At 39.5% G+C, this 13,789-nt stretch overlaps 1 protein-coding gene across 8 annotated transcripts in view; it reads right to left on the bottom strand.

The window, feature by feature from the left end:
* DLG2 (discs large MAGUK scaffold protein 2) overlaps nucleotides 1-13,789 on the bottom strand; it is a 1,083,296-nt gene that overhangs the window by 556,821 nt on the left and 512,686 nt on the right. The gene's annotated exons all lie outside the window — the stretch shown is intronic.

Here is a 13,789-nt window from a genome sequence, read left to right as displayed (position 1 = left end):
TTCATTCATATTTTATAATAATCTTTTCTCAGCATAAAATAACCTTTTTAATATTTTCTTTAATTTTTATTGTCACTCTCACTATACGATAAATTCTATGAGAAGAGAGACTACATTAATTTTTTTAACCACTTACAGTACAGTGTGGCACATAATACATACTCTATAACTATATGTTGACCGCATGTATGAATGAATAAATGAATACAACTTCCTATATTTATACTGCAAAATTCTTGCTTGGTGATTTGTGGGGGGTGGTTGGTTTTACCTAAGAATCTAATAGGTTCCTCCATATATTTATTCATAGTGTGCTCCCTGCCCCCTAGAGTTGACTTCAGAGAGTTTTCCACAAGGAAGATTTTAGTAACATTTCTATTAAGTGAATTCATCTAGGGATACTGAAACATTATCTAAAATAGCAATATTTTTTATAGCTGTTATTGACAAACATGCATATTATGATCAGATAAAATTTTCTATAGCTTCTGGATCCATATTAAAAAAAAAGTTTCACAACTCTCTTCTCCATTTTTTAAGTACATGGTCTGAAAGTACTTTCAATATCTTTCCATTATGTAAGAATGAAAAGATGGGTATTGAAATGAAAGGACTATGAGCGGTCAGGGTCATGGACCCAGAAAGTGTAGCCTTAGCTGGGAATGTTAAGGAGCAAGTCAGGAAACTGGGCCATGCCCAGAGTCACACCCAGGGGGCGCAAATTGCACCTCCTGGGGCCACAAGACACCGGAGGCAGCAAGTGGCGGTCATGAGCCTGAGCAGAGGCACAGGAAGTGAACTCAGTGACGGCACGGTCCGTGGTTCTGAAGCTCCAGCCCTCAGTGTGGCTCCTCCTGTATAACAGGTGCTCAGTCAGTGCAGACTGAGAATGGAGAACAGGGAAGAAAAGAGGGTAAACCAAGAATTACAAATGAACTACCTAATTTATAATATTGCTGTGGCCAATCATGTGATGTCAGCGTAGACAATGTCTAGAGACCTGGATTCTTTTTCAACACAAAGCTTTCCATGACACAGAAGGCGGTTCCTTGGAGTGTTTATTTTGTGCAACACAGTAGAAGGGCTGAGGAGGACTCCAGAGGCCTATCTGTCCTATGGAATAATGACCTCAGTGGGAAAACAAAGTACTTTGCAGTGGAGTCGGCTGGTTCTATCCCAGTGGCTGTAACATTTACAAGAAGAATTAAAAGTTTTTAAAATAAAAGAGCCAGATTTATTAGGGAATCTACCCTTCGAGAAGACAACGGCTCTGTTTTAAGAAAAATCCAGTAAATTCATAAATTTCTGTTTATCAATTTAAACATATACATAATTTATACTGGTAAATACAGCACTTAAAAGAGGCAACTGCAAATGATTCTTAAAAACTGTTCTTTTTTTTTCATATTTGTTTTTTTTATTTCTGACTTATTCACTCTGTATAACAGGCTCTAGGTTCATCCACCTCACTAGAACTGACTCCAATGCATTCCTTTTTATGGCTAAGAAATATTCCACTGTATATATGTACCACAACCTCTTTATCCATTCATCTGATGATGGGCATCTAGATTGCTTCCATGTCCCAGCCATTGTAAATAGTGGTGCTAGTAAAACAGTACTGATGAACCTATTTGCGGGGCAGGAATAGAGACACAGACATAGAGAACAGACTTTGGACACAGCAAGGGAAGGAGAGGGAGACAAATTGAGAGGCTAGCATTGAAACACATACACCAGCAAATATAAGCTCAGCTCAGTTGCTCAGTCATCTCTGACTCTGCGACCCCATGGACTGCAGCACACCAGGCCTCCCTGCCCATCACCAACTCCCGGAGTTTACTCAAACTCAGGTCCATTGAGTTGGTGATGCCATCCAACAACCTCATTCTCTGTTGTCCCCTTCTCCTCCCACCTTCAATCTTTGCCAGCATCAGGGTCTGTTCAAATGAGACAGTTCTTTGCATCAGGTGGCCCAAGTATTGGAGTTACAGCTTTAGCATCTACTTCCAATGAACATTCAGGACTGATTTCCTTTAGGATGGACTGGTTGGATCTCCTTTCAGTCCAAGGGACTCTCAAGAGTCTTCTCCAACACCACAGTTCAAAAGCATCAATTCTTCAGTGCTCAGCTTTCTTTATTAGTCCAACTCTCACATGCATACATGACTACTGGAAAAACCATAGCTCTGACTAGACAGACCTTTGTTGGCAAAGTAACATCTCTGCTTTATAATATGCTGTCTAGGTTGGTCATAACTTTTCTTCCAAGGAGCAAGCGTCTTCTAATTTCATGGCTGCAGTCACCATGTGCAGTGATTTTGGAGCCCAGAAAAATAAAGTCTCTTTCTGTTTCCACTGTTTCCCCATCTATTTCCCATGAAGTGATGGGACCAGATACCATGATCTTAGTTTTCTGAATGTTGAGTTTTAAGCCAACTTTTTCACTCTCCTCTTTCACTTTCATCAAGAGGCTCTTTAGTTCTTCACTTTCTGCCATAAGGGTGGTGTCATCTGCATATCTGAGGTAAGTGATATTTCTCCCGGCAATCTTGATTCCAGCTTGTGCTTCCTCCAGCCCAGCATTTCTCATGATGTACTCTGCATATAAGTTAAATAAGCAGGGTGACAATATACAGCCTTGACATACTCCTTTTCCTATTTGGAACCAGTCTGTTGTTCCACGTCCAGTTCTAACCGTTGCTTCCTGACCTGCATACAGATTTCTCAGGAGGCAGTTCAGGTGGTCTGGTATTCCCATCTCTTTCAGAATTTTCCATAGTTTATTATGATCCACACAGTCAAAGGCTTTGGCATAGTCAATAAAACAGAAATAGATGTTTTTCTGGAACTCTCTTGCTTTTTCGATAATCCAACGGATGTTGGCAATTTGATCTGTGGTTCCTCTGCCTTTTCTGAAGCCAGCTTGAACATCTTTAAGTACTGGGTTCATGTACTGTTGAAGCCTACCTTGGAGACTTACTATGCTTTGAGCATTACTTTGCTAGCGTGTGAGATGAGTGCAACTATGCGGCAGTTTAAGCATTCTTTGGCATTGCCCATATATAAAATAGATAGTAATAGGAAGTTGCTGTATAACAAAGGGAGCTCAATGTGGTACTCTGGGATAATCTATGGGGTGGAATGGGGTGAGTGGGAGGTTCAAGGGGAGGGACATATGTATACTTACGGCTGATTCACACTGTTGTATGGCATAAACCAATGGCATAAGCCAACACAATATTATAAAGCAATTATCTTCCAATTAAAAATAAATTTTTAAAAGTATATTTATCAGTTTTTACAGATAATTCACTAATACTTTTTCAAAACTTTATTTTTAATTGGAAGATAATTGCTTTATAATATTGTGTTGGCTTCTGCCACACAACAATGTGAATCAAGTTTTTTTTTTTTATCAGTTTATATAAGTAATTCACGGGCTTCCTAGGTGACTCAGTAGTAAAGAATCTGCCTGCCAGTGCAGGAGACAGAACATGTGGGTTCAATCACGGGGTCCAGTGGATTTCCTAGAGGTGGAATTGCAGCCCACTCCAGTATTCTTGCCTGGAGAATCCCACGGACAGAGGAGTCTGGTGGGCTACCAGTCCACAGGGTGGCAAAGAGTGGATAGAAACCAAGCACACACACACACACGTGATTCACACAGTGGGAAGTTATGTAAAAGAAGACACACTTTCAACTAGCCATTGAAATACATCTTTTAAAACAGTCAGATTGAATATTGTTCATAATTTGGACACAGAGAGTTGCTTTTGCTTTCTTGACATAATCAGCTTTACGAAGATTAACACATATTTCCCATGGTTTTAGAGACAGAAAGATGCATGATTCTTATTAGACAAAGTCACCTTGGGAGATCACAGTCTTATTTGTACCTAAATGTGCTGTCTGCACAAAAATTCAGCTTGGGAAAAGTGTTGTATTAAATAGGCTGCATAAATATGAATTAAATAAGAAATGAAGAGACAGGTATGAGCTCTATGGGAATCATTCTGGGTAGGTTATCACAAGAGGACCTGCTTTTATTCTTCAATTTTTCCACCTTGAAACAGTGCTACTGTGGCAGAGATGGCTGGGTTGCTTCCCAAACATTCATTTTACCTATTTCTTAACCCTTTTTTCTCATTAATGGAAACCAAAACTTTCATTCATCACTTTTCCTGTAATAAAGATTTTTATTTCTCAGTTTTGTAGGTAGATGTGGCTCTGGGATTTATGATATGGCTGCTTAAAGGGAAGCTGACTTAGCTGAGACCCCTGCAGTTTTACTCTTTCCCTCGTCCTCCCTCTGCTGACCTGGAATCCAGATACAGTTGCTGGAGCTTCAGCAGTCTTCTTGGACCATGAAGCAGCCTTGAGGATGAAGGTACACAATTCAGATAGTAGAGCATATTGGTAGAGCTTGTGTCACTGGTGATGTAGAAGGATAGTATACCACCTCTGGACTACCTATTTCTGGAGATTTTTGTGTGTAAAAATAAACCATTAATATCTTATTTATGCTATTTGGACCATAAGGAATGCTAGGCACTGAAGAATAGGTGCTTTCAAACTGTGGTGTTGGACAGGACTTGAGAGTTCCTTGGACTGCAAGAAGATCAATCCAGTCCATCCTAAAAGAAATCAGTCCTGAATATTCATTGGAAGGACTGATGCTGAAGCTTGAATACTTTGGCCACCTGATATGAAGAGCTGACTCATTGGAAAAGATCCTGATGCTGGGAAAGAACTGAAGGCAAGAGGAGAAGGGGATGACAGAGAATGAGATGGTTGGATGACATCACTGACTCAATGGACATGAGTTTAAGCAAACTTCAGGAGATGGTGAAGGAGAGGGAAGCCTGGCATGCTGCAGTCCATGGGGTTGCAAAGAATTGGACATGACTGAGCGATTGAACAAAAACAATTCTTTTATTATATAAATAGTACCTAATATTAATGGATATTTGTTTGTTGTTTAGTTGCTAAATCGTGTCTGACTCTTTGCGACCCCATGGACTGCAGCCTGCTAGGCCCCTCTGTCCATGGGATTTTCCAGCAGGAACACTGGAGTGGGTTGCCATTTCCTCCTCCAGGGGATCTTCCTGATCCAGGGATCAAACCCACATCTCCTACACTGGCAGGTGGATTCTTTACCACTGAGCCACCAGGGAAGCCATTAATAAATATACTCCTACAAAATAAAAGGCTGATTATCTAATACAAAGAAATAACTATAAATAGGACTTACCATAAGGTACTAATACATTTAACTCTGTCAGCAGTCCAAATAACACTTTCTTTATACACAGAAAAACTTAAAGAATGCTATTTTCTGACTATATAATTTAGAACCCATGGTTGTTTAGAGAATTCACTGCATCTTTATTTAAAAAAAAATACATACATAAAATGGTAGCTAATCTAAACTGCAAGCACAGGGCCTAAGAAAAAAGGAATCAATGACTTTTTTCAGGCCATAAAACATTTTCATGGTGATGTCATTTCAGTAATATTGTACTTTCTGCCTAGAGAGCTTATTCAATTTTCTCAGTCTAATATTGTCTCCATAGACCAAGAAAATGATGTTACCAATTTTCTTCTAGTTTTTTTTTTTTTTAACCTCAGTAGCACTACATTTGGAGACAAATTATGAGAATTAAACCTGTTTAATACATATATACCTTAAGGAAAACAAATCGTACCTGTATTGTACTCAACTAAGTAATGGAAAATATTTTACTATCTGACCTCTATAATAAAATTAAGACCAAAAACATGAGGCCCGATACATTGTTCAGTGCCGAACTCATGATTCTTTTCCCTATATTTTTGGGAACCATTTCAGGAACATAATATTATTTCACAGCTCACATTTTTAGAAGATTTGGCATTTGGGGCAGCCGTAAATGTCTTAGATTTTCTAAAGTCACTTCCAGAATTGTTTCATAGTGAATTGATTCCTTGCTTAAGCTTAACTATTCTTGATTCAAAGTTTTATCAAAGTCAATTAAAAGAGATACTCCTACTGATGTTGCAGGCTTTCATTCCTTTTCTATTTTTAAAAATATTATTTTATACAGTCACTGGGTAAAGAATGGGAAGCCCATGGTGGCTCAGACAGTAAAGAATCTGCCTGCAATGGAGAAGACCCGGGTTCAGTCCCTGGATTGGGATAAGAGTAGACATATTAAACCCAGTTTCTTTTCTTTTCTTGATTGCGTGAAGCCTTGATTTCTCAGAAGATGGGTAGATAAAAAAACAAAAAAACCCCAAAACATAACAAAAACCCTCGACAGACTTGACAAAGACTTCTTGAAATACTGACAATGTCCTCTTGCAACCAAATAACTAAATTAAAAATATCAGAGAGAATCTCCTTTCAAATGACATAAAAATGCAGTTCACATTTGAAGATTTCTGTCTGCTAGTTTGTGTTATATGCTACATAAGCCACAGTAAAACATCCACTAATATCCTTCTATGAAAGTTACCATCTGAACATACAGAATGGCTCTTTGAATGAATGGATAGAGAATGGTTAAAAAAAAAAGCTATATTTATATAGCTTTTTTTTTTTAACCATTCTCCATTGAGAGAAAAGACTCAATGAGAAAAAGACTTCCAACTCTTTCAAGAAGCCCTAAGTTATTCTGAATTGCCTGACTAGGTTTCAGATTTTCAGATCATCATTAATTACAGGTAATACAGAAGGACAGAAACTCCAGTGTTCTCAGAAACTGACAGCTTTAAGTACTTGGTATGCACAGCTCATCAGCTCTCAGAGGGACGGGCTCGTGTATGTGCAAGTCTGGCTACGGCAACGCCTGCCCTCACTTCCTGTGAGACTCACCTCAGAAGCTGGGGCCCCTCAAAGGCTTCACAGCTCTGAGCTCCACAAGGCTTAATGCCAGCAGTCAGCATTCCTGCTATTTCCCTGCAGTTATATTCTCTATGACCTCTCTGCCAGACAGACAAGAAATGCCAATTTATGAGCTGACACTGGGATCTGGGTGGCAGGAACAGATGTTATCGTCACTTCCAATATATGCAGGAAAGAAGTGCCCCGGGGAAATGACTCTGGGCAGTATGAATCAGCCAGACACAACTGAAAGGGCCTCTTCATCCCACTGCAAACCTCCTAGGTCAGAAGGTAATGAATACGGAAATGCAATCCAAGGTACCTACAGGCTCTCTTCATTCTGCTGATGTCCCCAGAAGGGGGGGAAACGCAGTTAGAGACATTAGCATAATCTCTAAGAGAATTTATAAACAAATCATTTATCTTGCTGTCCACTTATCAGGGGCCGTGGATAAATGGCTTTGTACTCTGCAGTGCTGAGCCATCAGCATTTATTTGCATATCTATGGGTTTATAATTGCAGGCTCTTATAGCATATAATTAGTACACCCCAGCCTGTGGTGATCTTTCTTTTCTCTGGACACCATTAGCACTTGCTATTTGTTCTGCTTTCTGGGGGCAGTTTTAATTGCTCATCCACAATGCTAGTATATTAGAGGGAGGTGCTTCACTCAACCTTATTTTAAGGAAAACCACCTTCCGGTAGTCACCTAGGCACATGAGAGCTGGACCATAACGAAGGCTGAGCGCTGAAGAATTGATGGTTTCGAACTGTGGTGCAGGAGAAGGCTCTTGAGAGTTCCTTGGGCTGCAAGGAGACCAAATCAGTCAATCCAAAAGGCGGTCAACCCTGAATATTCATTGTAAGGACCAATGCTGAAGCTGAAGCTCCAATACTTTGGTCACCTGATGTGAAGAGCTGACTCACTGGAAAAGACCCTGATGCTGGTAAAGACTGAGGGCAGGAGGAGAATGGTGGCAGAGATGAGATGGTTAGATGGCATCACTGACTCAGTGGACATGAGTTGAGCAAATTCTGGGAGACAGTGAAGGACAGGGAAGCCTGGTGTGCTGCAGTTTATGGGGTTTCAAAGAATCGGACACAACTTAGCAACTGAACAATAACAACCCTGCCTGTAATCGCCCTTGCCCATTTGCCCCACATGAGTCCAACCCAACTTACTCTCCTCCCTAGCCAAACTGCTTGGACCAGGGTTGGACCCCCCAACTCTGCAACCATGGCTTGCATGGTAGTGCTCAAAAAAGTCAAGGCCAATTGGATTCTGTGGAATATGAATAAAGGGGGAGAAAAAGAAGTTGTAAACTGGTAGCAGAAGGGAAAGATGCAGGCATGTAGAGGGTAGCTATAGCTGTGTCTATCTATTACAGAGCACCAGAGCAAAGCTCTACCAAATTTTGTCTCAAAAGTATCTAGTAGTTTCTTAAACCCAAAGTAACTGTTTGGGTCCATTCTTTAAGGGGACTACTGGGCTCATGCTACTGAATTTCTCTGTAGATTTCATGTGCCATTTGCTGTATAGTGAAAATCAACTATCACCTCCCACCGTATTTTCTTACTGAAGCTTAAGTCACATCTTTTGCTGGCAATCAAACGAGTGAAAATTAAACAGGTAGCTTTGCTATTAGTGTCCTTTTCAGAACACCTCAGCTAGACTAGGCTGCTCAAGGATAAAAGACAAATGCTTGGACCTTCATGTAATCCCGTAGCCACCTGAGACTAATACCATGCTGATCTTTAAAATTTTGTTCCCTATGGATTCTTTTGCATTACTTTTATTCTCTGAAATACTGTATTAAAATATTATTATCTTAATTACTGCATCTTTGAGCGCCTCCTTATTTTGCACTTGATCTGTAACTTTTACTTGTCTCACCCTAACTCCCAGGCCTGTACTTAGAGCCAAGGTAGATATAATGATGATAATGACAGTGATGGTGATTGTAAATGCTCATCTGTGTTGCACCAGAAGATACAAGGTCAAAGGAATATGACTCACTTCTCAGAGTTACAGGAAGAGTGACTCATTTAATCAAGTTTTCCATGTCTCGATTAAATGCACTGCTCTCCAATCCTTCAGACTATCTTGGGCAGAGTTCTCACCTCATTACACTGTCATATTTGGTGCACTGGGCTCTTTCCTTCTCTTGACTATTAGCTCACTGAAGATCAGCACCAAATCTCATTTATCTTTGTTTCCCCATAACTTTCCTGAGTGTAGGAAGGTATGAATGAAGCACTGTCATGGAAAAGGAATAGAGCTGTAACAGAAAATGTGATTAGTGCTTTTAATTCTCTCTTCCTGAACTAGAGCTAAATGGGAAGAGCCTAAAATTACAGGAGGAAAGATTTGGGTTAAATATTTGTATAACTCTGACAATAAATCTCTCTGTCATACAGACTGGTATGGATAAATCTGTAAGCCATTCAGATTTTCCACCCCTTATCCTACTATGGCCTTCCCTGGCTGCCCAAAGTGGGCAAGAAATATCCAGACCCATGCCCTACATCAGCAGGCACGCTTGCAGGCTTAGTTGCTCAGTCGTGTCTCACTCTGAGACACTTTTGACTGTAGCTCGCCAGGCTCCTCTGTCCGGGGAATTTTTCAGACAAGAATACTGGAGTGGGTTGCCATTTTCCTCCTCCAGGGGATCTTCCCAACCCTGGGGACCAAACCCGCGTCTCCTGTGTCTCCTGCACTGCAGGCGAATTCTTTACCAGCTCAGCCATTAGCAGTACATATACCCAAGCTACATTAATAATGGCAGTTGGATGGCTGAGGGCTTGGAGGCCTAAACATCTAGACTATTGCCTGACATAACTTGGAGAAAAAGCTTTTCAAATCTTAAAATATATTCTCTTCATTACATGTAGTACATTACATACTCTTCTTTACACATAGTATGTTGTTTTTTGAGCCAAAGATTTGGATAAAGAAGCATAAAGAGACTGAATTTCAGGCCTGGGCTAATTAGATCTTAAAGGCAGAGTTTGGGGAAGCCTAAACATAATTAGGAGATAAAACAGAATATCAGATCAAGAGGTAAACTATGAGCCTGAACACGTGAATTTGACATTATAATGATAAGAATTAAGGAAGAGGCTGACTTGTCTTATACTGAACTTTAAGCAGAAAATTGTTTGCAATTTGGCAAAGGTATTATCAGTACGTTAAAGTCTGGCATAGAGATATCTGGAGAATGGATTGGTCTAGGTGATTTGTAAGAATCCATTCATCCCCCTAATTCTAAGCGTCATCAGATTGGGCCCCCAAGGACTTCTTCCATTCAGGCCCTTGGAGTGGACGCCTATTTGCACCATATTCACTTAAGTTTTCCAAAACGTAGCTTCCTCATTTTAATGATATTGAAGAACCTTCTCTGTATCTGGGCAAAGTTGTAACCTATAACATATTATAATATAATTAATATATAATATAATATGTATTATATTATATATAATATAATTCAAGTTATACTCTGGTTATATATATTTATAATATATAATTATATATAATTCTGGTAATATAATTCTGGTATAACATAATACCAGAATTAAGTTATTATGAAGCAGTGTGGTGAGTGTACAGAAACAGAGCTAGGTTTGGATCCTGGTTCTCCAAATTCTACCCGGGTGAACTTCTGCTGTTCCTCACTCCTCCGAGCCTCAGCATCCTCATCTATAAAGCAGCACAGCAGTCTCAGCCTGAGGGCGGCTGTGAGGAGCAGAGGAAGAAGGGCTGTAGACCGAGCTCGCCCGGCGCTCACTGCGGGCTCACTGAATAGTGGCCCTGTTGTCTTATTACCTTCAGGCACTCGGGCCCACCGAGAAGCAAAGCCTCAGAGGATGCTCCTCCCACTCTAATGCAATGTGGAAGCAAGTACCAACCAGTGGTTTCAGTATCAGAAAAGACACTGCATTAATAGTGCCTTCTACAGTCACTTTTGGTCTTGATTGTAAAGGTAATTGACCCTGTATCTGAGCCACATGAGGGTGATGCTCAGTCTTTCTGAACTTCTCAATTATTTTCATTGCCCCTAACAAGGTATCAGCTCCATCTCTAAGCCTAAATTCACGCCTGCGTTTTCGTCATGATTTCCTTTCCTGTGTGGCTCCCAGCTGTGGTGCCAGAGCACATTGTTGGGTCACAAGTGATTTTCACTATTATAAATAATAGTCTATGTACCATAATCTATAAGTATTTACTGTTCAAGAAGAGAAATCAGGATTGAGTCCCCATTTTCTCCATATAAACATCACTCTCAGTTATATTTTACTATGTTTGCTTATCAAAGAGGGAAATGGCAGGCCGTTTAAAGTCATTTAAAAAGTTTTGAATTATTAAGTGCTTTATTTTCCTCGACAGAATGTTTGGGTTTCAGCAAAATTGGCCCCTTTTAAGACAGTGGCTTATAAATGGTTCATGAGGGTTTTATTGGATTAAGATGTACAAAGTTGTTGACCTTGACAATGGTGACTATTAAGAGGCATGTTTTCAAAGAGCACCGGAATCACAGTACTGTGGTATTGGGTAAATGCTGTCCAGCTACAATAGTGCTTTTGTGGCATTCCGAAAGATGTGAAACAAGTATTATCTAAGACACAAGATCAGTATGTCCAGACCAAGATCCTTGAGATGCAGACTTGACCTGTTAGAGGAAGGTTTCCTGGTGGCTCAGATGGTAAAGAATCCACCTGCAATGCAGGAGAACCAAGTTTGATCCCTGGAAGATTCCCTGGAAAAGGAAATGGCAACCCACTCCAGTATTCTTGCCTGGAAAATTCCATGGACAGAGGAGCCTGGCAGGCTATAGGCCATGGGGTTACAAAGAGTCAGACACAACTGAGTGACTAACATTTTCACTTTCAGTTTTGTTTCAACATAGTATTTAAATGCTTTTATTTTTTATAAACCTACTTTTAAAGATTTCTAAAAATTTTTTAAATGAACTCACGGGACAAAATGTCAATCTATAGAAAAAAAGCAGATTAATAATTATATAGCATTTTGATGGAAAAAATTTTAAGCATACAATAAATAGAAGAAATCACACAAAAGACATGAGATTTGACTACACAAAAATGTAAAACCACTAAATAAAAAAACTGATAAGCAAGCAACAAGCTGGGAAAAGATATACTCAAATCTGTTTATCAATAATTTTAAAGATGTATAAAATTTAAAATTTATAAATAATTTTACAACTCAATAAGAAAAAACACAAACTTTCAATAGATGTTGCTAGTGCCCAATCATAAAACAGGAAGTAAAAATGACAGATAGACACACACATATAAATGTCTAACCTCAGAAGGAATAAAAGCAATACAAATTAAATGATACTCTCCCGTTGCTTGTTTAAAATAATAAAAGATTTTCAAATCAATAAATAATAATTTAGTTGTGGTATGGTGAGATAGACATTCATATTGCTGGTGTTATAAAGTATAAAGCCCTTAAAACATTTCAAGAAAGCAATTTGGCAATATATTTCTGGAGTTTTAAGAAGTAATCCTACCCTTTGGTTCAGCAATTCTACCTCTAGTGTGCAATCTTAAGAAGACAAAAAAATTGAACAAAGGTTTCTTCAGAGAGTCTTTGTGGTTCATTATAAGAGCAGACCAGAACAAAAGGAGATGATCAAAATGTCCAACAAAGAGATAAAGATATAGGACATAAGATACAGCCACATGTTTAGCCATTAAAGTTAATATTCATAAAATAGTTAATAATATAGGCAAATAATTTGTTGGAGTATAAAATTACATATAGGGTCGTGGGAAAGTGGGAGGTGCAAACGCCTTATTCTCCCACCACTTGGGAAAGAGACTGGAGTTAAGATGCAAAAGAAAACACAGTGAAAAGTAGGATTCAGGTGAAGGGCTTGGCTGGGTGGAGAGGGCTTTTTAGAAAGTGGCAACACACAGCACGTACAAAATTAAAGAGGAATCTGAAAACCAGCCACATTTAGGGAATTTGTTAAAGGCCTGAGTAGGAGACAGACTTGAAAAGATCGGCAGGTCTTGAGCACAGTTCTAATATTCACAGGCAATGGGAAGTCATGAGATTAGTGGGTACCAAATGCAGTTAAGTGAATTTAATTATTTTGACTGTTTATTTGTATATTCTTTCATTCATTTCATAAATATTTACCAAATGCCCACGGTATACCAGAGAGAGGTACTAGATATATATAGATTAGTGAATAAGACAAAATGTTCCTGCTGGGCACTGAGCAAATGTTCTATCTGCAAAGAACAAAGACTTATTGGAACTTCTGCAGGACATATATGCATGGTTACTCAGAATAAGCTGAACTGGCAAGATCAGGAATGGTGAGAACCAATGAGCTCAATCTTTGTTCCAGATCCTTCCCGTCAAGATGACAGCTTTTCTTTCTGTGCTACTTCTTTCTTCTCTCTACTCACCACTGTTGTTAACCAATATTCTATAAATGAGATACTCCCTACCTCAGAGTTTCTGTTTGCTCCTGGTGTCTGCTTCCTAATAACATCAGCTTACACATGACTCTGATTAGTCATTGGAAGGACTGATGATAAAGCTGAAGCGCCAATATTTTGGCCCCCTGATGCGAAGAGCTGACTCATTAGAAAGGACCCTGAAGCTGGAAAAGACTGGAGGCAGGAAGAGAAGGGGGTGCGACAGAGAATGAGATGGTTGGATGGCTTCGCTGACTCAATGGACATGAGTCTGAGCAAACTCCAGGAGATAGGGAAGGACAGGGAAGCCTGGTGTGCTGCAGTCCATGGCGTTGCAGAGCGGGACACAACTTCCCAACTGAACAACAACACATGCATCATGTTGGACTCTGGCCTTCTTTACATTGTTAACTATTAGCTTCTCTTTTGAGAATCACTCGATTTGGCCTGCTTTTCAGTGAAAA

The sequence above is a fragment of the Bos mutus genome, chromosome 29, assembly GCF_027580195.1.
Source record: "Bos mutus isolate GX-2022 chromosome 29, NWIPB_WYAK_1.1, whole genome shotgun sequence".
NCBI lineage: Eukaryota > Metazoa > Chordata > Mammalia > Artiodactyla > Bovidae > Bos > Bos mutus.
The sequence above is the reverse complement of the archived record's forward strand: the minus strand, read 5'-3'. Positions and strand labels throughout refer to the sequence as shown.